Genomic DNA, 6,934 nt, shown 5'->3' on the forward strand with positions numbered 1-6,934 from the left:
GGCCCTCAGACTCCAGAGGGATGTCCTCATGTTGCAGGCAGAGACCAAATGGCCTGTTCCCCCCACAGTAGTTGACCTCTTCGTACTCTTCTGGGGCTACAAACCCTCAGTGCAGTAATGGCTCTCAGCCTGCAAGATAATGTCATCTGACACGCACTGATTTGGGAGAGGTAATTGCACTCCACACTGTTGTAATTTCTCATTCATGCATGTTTGAATGGTGACTTATGCCACTACTAATTGCCCAAGCCCACTGACTGCAACCCTGCCTCGTAATAATCTACCTAATGGGCACTTTCTCTATTTCACACTAGGAATATTAAATTAAAGTTTAAAGTTTAATAGACTGTTTATTATTTGTTCTCCAAGCAGAGTGAAGTCATTCTTGCCTCAGTTCTTTTGACGATAGCATAGACTTAACGTTCTTGAGGGTTTTCATTAAAAATTATGCCAGTGATTGTGACATCATTGTCTACTTGGGACTCCTAATGCAGCAGGCGTTAATGTTATCTGTCCATTGTGTGATGCATTGTCCTGCTCCTCTGTCTTTGTTTAAACAGGTGGATACAGCCTCGTGGTGTTTGTTGTAACCTTTCTTAGATCACAGAGGTGGTGTGTGAGGTGATCTAAATTGATATATTGCATACCTCAGTCCAGTATCTGTTCACTCCATGAGTATTTTCACATGGACTTGAATGTGGAATCATCCTCAGACATGATCCCATTACACCATTGTGTAATACATCAGCAAGAATCCCAGCAACAAGTATATACAAATACAAAGTGCTAGATGATTCTCTTTAATCCACTAATAATAGTCTCCACTAGTAACAAAGCTCACCTATGGCTAATGACCAACAAATGTTGTAAATCTTTTCTTTATGAATTTATTTTTCCTTGTGTAGTCAAATATGTTTTCTGTCATTGCACTGCTTCAGGCCGATAAGATAAAGGAGAGAGAGGAAGTCTTTAAAGAAAACCAGCAAAGACAAGGCACTGTGACTCTGTGGGGGGGGGGGGGGGGGGGGGGGGCACACCATGGGAAATTAAGACCCAAATGTAATGTGGGGAAAGTGACTCCCCACCTGTGCCTTGTAAAGACTTTCCAGGCTGCAGTTAAATGGCATGTCTGGTGAGGGCATGTCAGCTCCATGCAGCAACAGCTTTCAGTTCAGCTCTGGAATAGAAAAAAGTTCAATTCAGCTTCACTTCACTTGTAGAACTGAATGTTCAATTTATATATTTAAATAATGGTGCCATATCAATAAAATGGTGAGGAGGTGGTTAAAATCATTTCATGTCACAGACAAGTCTAAAATACGCTATTACTGATATGATTTTAGATGACGTCAATTCAACTGAGAAATAAATGTCTTTAAAAGGGTAGTTAGTATACATTAAATGTGGTGCAGATGGAAGCACTTTGGCAAGATTGCACCTCCACTGTTCATGATCATGAATGCATAGAACTACAAATACAAACCCACTCAGCTCTATCCACCTAATGTCTATGCCCAAGGGAATTTAAAGCATGTAGTAGATTGTATAAAGGGATTTAATACTTACACCACGGCTCTGTAGACTTCCCCTGTTCCATTTTACCTCATGCAGACCAAGTTAATCTGTAAGTGAAAGGGTTTATTACTTCTCAAGGGAAAAGCAGATATTTAAGGAGATTCATTTTCCCTTTCAATATACTGCAATTAATAATAATAATAATAATAATAATAATAATAATAATAAAAAAATCATCATCCACCATGAAGTTCACCACATTACAGAGAAAATATGAGAGTCAAAACCCTGTGGACATCTGTCATCTTATCACAGAGCTGAACCATGCTAATCATTTGAAGTGGTCCCACCTCCTGCTACTCTTTTACATTTCTTGGAACAAATAAGGCAGCTCCCTGAGGCAAATGCTGATTTCACTGGATGGTAACACCTTTTTATTATGCCTACCTACAGCAGTTTTTACTGTGCCTCGCACCTAGGGGAACTTTAAGCTTCACAAACTATTTGAAGCAGTGATCCTGCTGAAAGCCTATTACATTTCTGGTGAAAGCAGACCCACCAGTTGAGAACATTGCCATTGAGTAAGAACTTAAGTAAGTGCTATGGTCTTCTGCACCCACTTGTTTGGACCAAGCCAAGCATGGTGGCTAAGAAAGTTCCCGACTTCACACCAGGAAGGATGCGACTGCTGATGCATGCCAGATGAGGAGACACTGGAAGGAACTGCAAAGCAGCTGCAGGCATTTGTGATATAGGAAAATGATTTATGGGTAACGTATGTGGTGTCGTTGCATGTTTGCAGAGATGAAATGCTCTGATGGTTTCTGATGCATGCATAATATAGTCGCATAGTATTTATAAGTCAACATTTATAGCACAACATTTAAGAACTAATGGCTGACTGAATGTACTGCAATCAGTAACTTTTAAGGGTTATGATCATTTAAACTGCCTGAAAACACAGGCACAAAGTCTGACCCTATTTTTCCTATCGTTTTTGGCTGCTGAGCTCCACCACTGACTGATTTGGACCGAGGAAATCACATAAAGATCTATCCACAGCCCAGAAACAACTCTATATTACAAGCACTTTTCCCCTTTGAACGAGTTCAGTCTGGTGCCGCACTTTGTGTTGTCTAGACCTGAGCCTCCGTGTGAGGTGCAACAGACACAGAGTGACATTCAGGTATTGTTTTCCTATGTTCTCAGACATTACATCATTCACTCCTAACATCAATTGTACGCGCACTGTCCATGGATAGAGTAGAATGATTTAAATAAATGTAGAACTGAGGCCCACCGGAGGAGCCTAGTCAAAATAATAAAGTTGTACTGTCTTCTTAGGTTTCATTCTCAACTGCCATTATTGTAGCGAAGGAAGATGTGTTTTTTTTTTTTTTTGTGGTGTGAATATACACTATGTCACATATGTTCATTGCTGTTGTTGCAATGGTTGCGAGCCTGTTGGAACACAGCACCAGTCAGTGATGGGCCTTTGTCGCTAATGCACTCTGACTCAAACAATATCTCATCTTTGGCACACAGCAGCATTATGCAAAACATTTCAAAACCACAATGTAGCCTATATCTGTTAATCAAGCTGTGAATCTCTCTGTGTCTGGAAAACCAGAGGCTCAATCCAGGAGGAGTATTGCTGTAATAACTTCAAAGCGGATGAGAGGATGGATCAGAAATAATGCAGCCAATTGAACTCAGACTGCATAATTAACCGTCTGTTCACAATTCATGTTTTATCTCAGGACCTATTTTAATGCCAGAAAATGATCTCATGCACAAACAAACAAAGGGGAAATTAGATTTTAGCTGTTTTTAGAGTGATTTAACTCTGCATTGCACCTTCGCACATGTTGCCATTTCGCTCATTTTCAGCTCTGTTCTTTTCAGCCACTGTTCTTTTGTTAAACACTGCATTGTGTGAGGGCACTGATGACATTTACCTTCTTCACCCAGTCATAAAATAAACATGTACCCTACTCATTGCTGCCATCAATGCCTGGATGAGAATGATGTATAGGTAGCCGTCAGTGACACCTAGGGGTGAAAAGTTACGTATTGCAAGTTCCTGACTGAACGCTGAAGAGCCAGACAGCCAAGCTACAAAATGCATGTAAGAGATGCAGTGCAAGAAAGACCGGCAGCCAGGTGTTAGTGATGGTCTCTCTTGTCTGGTTATTTAGGTTAGTTTTATAGTTTAATGTGAAACTAATTCAAAATCTATTATACTGTACATATTTTCTTCAGTTACTTATTTCAGGCCGGTTTCTATTCTACTTTCTATATGCTCTGTGTATTATATTCAGTCACTTGTCTTAAGTAGCAGGGAGGGCTAATGCTTGCTTTCATCAAGAGCAGTTGCCCAAAAAAAAACTTACATAAAAATTATGCTATAGAATTCAATCTGTATGCTTATATATTATTATCATTAGTATTATTACCATTATTATTATTATTATTATTATCATTTGCATCACAACATACTAATTCTTTTGTTCAGCATATTACAAGAATTCATTAGGGATGGCTTTAAAATACTTACTTTTAACTCGTAGTACTTTTTTAAAATGTCAAATCAAAAGCGGCAATTGCTATAGTTGCTTTTGTCATTGGTTCACCATTTTTTAAAGCTGACAAATCAATTATTAAAATGTCTTTGCTGTGGGCACAACAGCTGTATATATATATATATATATATATATATATATATATATATATATATAAGGCAGATTGAGCCTGCAATGGAACTTTTAAACATTACAAATGAGCATACAAACCAATATCCAAATCGACAAATTCAACTGGAAATGGTTTGTGGAACACACTTAGTTATACATGAGAATATTCTGTGTATGAAAGAGAGAGACTTGTGTGTGTAAGTGTGTGTATATGTGTTCTGCCTTCTACTCTCTCCATTCAAAGTCTGTAATGTTCTGTAACGAACCATGGGATTGATGGACTGCTGTTTTTCAGTCTTCTCTACTTTGGTCCCCTTGTTTGGATTTATTTTGAAAAGACACCAGATAGATGTACACTTGAATGTAGTGCTACAAACATTTTGATTGAATCACTAATTCTTTGAATGGTTCAACCATTAATTGACTTTACATGTGAAATACAGCTTGAGGTCAAAAGGAAATCTTGAATTGACTTTTCATCAACTGTTATGATCATATCTGTACATTAAAAGTGTCAAAACCATGAGTCACTGGACTGCTACACATTTTTGTTCTGCAGGCTCTGAGCTTCAGCACATTCAGATTGAAATACAGTAATTGATACTACATTCAAGTTCCAAGTCTCATCTTTAATTCGAGTAGGTTTACATCAATATAGAAAGAACTATGTGGGAGTTCACTCTTTGATTTAAGATAGGAATGACTTTGAATGATTACACTTCAGGTCTTACCTCTTACAAGACTTCCAGAGTTGCTCCCAGTTCTGGTGGACTGACGATGTTGAGGCAGTAGTATGTTGCAAACATCAGTAGAAGGGCATTGCCAAAATTGGGAACACTGCCATTCACGATGGTCTGGTCCCCTGCAATCATGAATTGATCCTCTGTCAGGGTAGAACTCCCTACGGTACAAAACAGAAGGAAAAGTTACATTTAAAGTTAAGAGATGAGTCTAACATCATGTCAAAAACCACAATAAGGAACTACTGTAAAAAATATTTTGCCATCATTTGGCATACATGTTCATATCCTTGTATTATCCTGACATTCGCATCCAAGTTTGACTGTAACTTAATTTTCCACTCAATATGTTAAAAATATACTTGTGTGTTCCTTGTTCTTGAAAGAACTATGTTCTTTTTTCAATACTGTAATTAATGAAATTACGAGATGCTAAAATATTTGGTGCAATTTAGACTTCAGATGGCAGATACCTTTCATCAAACCTCAGGAACACCTCGCCGTTGTCTTCATTGATGAAATGGTTCAAAAGCAGCAAAAGACACCTGTGAAGATGAGCGTCTAGATGCTCCTCTTTGTGATTTCTATACCTGCTAGGATGTCTCCTATTTTGCTCTTCTCATGAGGTATGAAAGGACTCTTCCACATTCACTCGACACAGATCCTCTGTCAACATCCATACCCTTGAGTTATTTGAAGTGAGCCATCATACTGCATATCTCAAACAGATACCAGAACAGGGGTTTCCATTCCACTTATCATGTTGCCTCTCTAAGTGTAGAAAGTTTCCATCATATGTTTGGTGTCCTTACTTCTGTTTTTGTCCATGTTCTTTAATTTACCATGTGTACATTTCTGAGCCTCCGCAGTTTCACCTGGTGGCAGCCTCTTTGGTCACCAATGTAAACAGTCGTATGTGCCCAGTCTCACCATCTTTGAAGGCAGGTCTTCTCCCTCACTTGTGCTGGATGCCTGTCTTTTCAGGTAAAACTCTGCTCTGCAGCTGCTTGGTAAGAGAGGCATAACCACTACCTACAATTTGAGAAGAGGAGGATAAGTTGAAACAATCTTCCTGGCAATTTCACTAAGATGTTTCTTCCCTGGTGTAGGGAAGATGGTTAGGATCTCCCCTACAATCAGGTGAATCAGTTCCCACCTTTCACGTCTTGTTAGCTGCTCTTTTTTCATGCTTTTCTAGTAATCTCTGATGGCATCTTGCTCCAGGGGATCTCAAAACTGAAGTGCCAGTTGTTGTCCACTGGAGTGTGTCTATGATGAGCAATGGGTGCACTTGAGCTTGAGGTAGACAGCGGAGAGTTGGACTTGTTTGTATAGTATCACCTGGAGAGGGCACACAGAAGTATATGCTGATTCAGTACTTGTTGCATTCTCTATTGGCCCTCAACATCATTAAAACATAATATGTTTACAATACAAACAACAAGCTTGTTGATAGAGATTGGCCTGCTTTTGTTTTAGCATCATTTATATCAAATGTAGCTCTCACCATGCAACTCCTTACCAGTTAGTATATTTTACTAAATGTACTATAATGCAAAATCATGTTTGTTGATTTTGTATTTTAGTGGTGCTTTTTCACAAACATGTTTACAATTCATTGAACTGCTTCACACAAAACACAGTCAGGGGCAGCTGCTGACTTTGGTTTGTATTTATGCCTTGTGGAGAGGGGATACAATTAATCCATCAGCTGTAATGCTTTACCTTTTTGAGGGGTGCATTGCAGGGTAGGATAAACCCTGGATAGGTCGCCAGTCTATCAGAGGGCTGACATATAGAAACAATACAAACAACCATTCACGCTCATATTCACACCTACAGGTTAATTAGAGGAACCGGCTCAGGGAACCTGCATGTCTGTGGACTGTGGGAGGAAGCCAGAGGAAACGGCCGAGCACAGTTACTGCTTGCTGTGAGGCGATAGTGTTAACCACTCCTAACCACTGTACCACCAAGTCGCTCAGT

General features: G+C 39.2%; 2 long non-coding RNA genes across 2 annotated transcripts; both read right to left on the reverse strand.

Moving 5' to 3' along the window:
• Window positions 1–839: 839 nt before the first annotated feature.
• On the reverse strand, window positions 840–5,108 carry LOC130175442 (uncharacterized). The gene is made up of 3 exons (XR_008828735.1): window positions 4,940–5,108; window positions 1,567–1,622; window positions 840–1,177 (listed from the first exon to the last, which is right to left on the reverse strand). It is a non-coding gene; the product is annotated as an uncharacterized LOC130175442 (long non-coding RNA).
• A 319-nt stretch (window positions 5,109–5,427) lies between these two features.
• Window positions 5,428–6,915, reverse strand: LOC130175121 (uncharacterized). The gene is made up of 3 exons (XR_008828701.1): window positions 6,789–6,915; window positions 6,105–6,289; window positions 5,428–5,980 (listed from the first exon to the last, which is right to left on the reverse strand). It is a non-coding gene; the product is annotated as an uncharacterized LOC130175121 (long non-coding RNA).
• Between the last annotated feature and the right edge of the window lie 19 nt (window positions 6,916–6,934).

This window comes from Seriola aureovittata, chromosome 9 (genome assembly GCF_021018895.1).
Source record: "Seriola aureovittata isolate HTS-2021-v1 ecotype China chromosome 9, ASM2101889v1, whole genome shotgun sequence".
Classification (NCBI taxonomy): Eukaryota; Metazoa; Chordata; class Actinopteri; order Carangiformes; family Carangidae; genus Seriola; species Seriola aureovittata.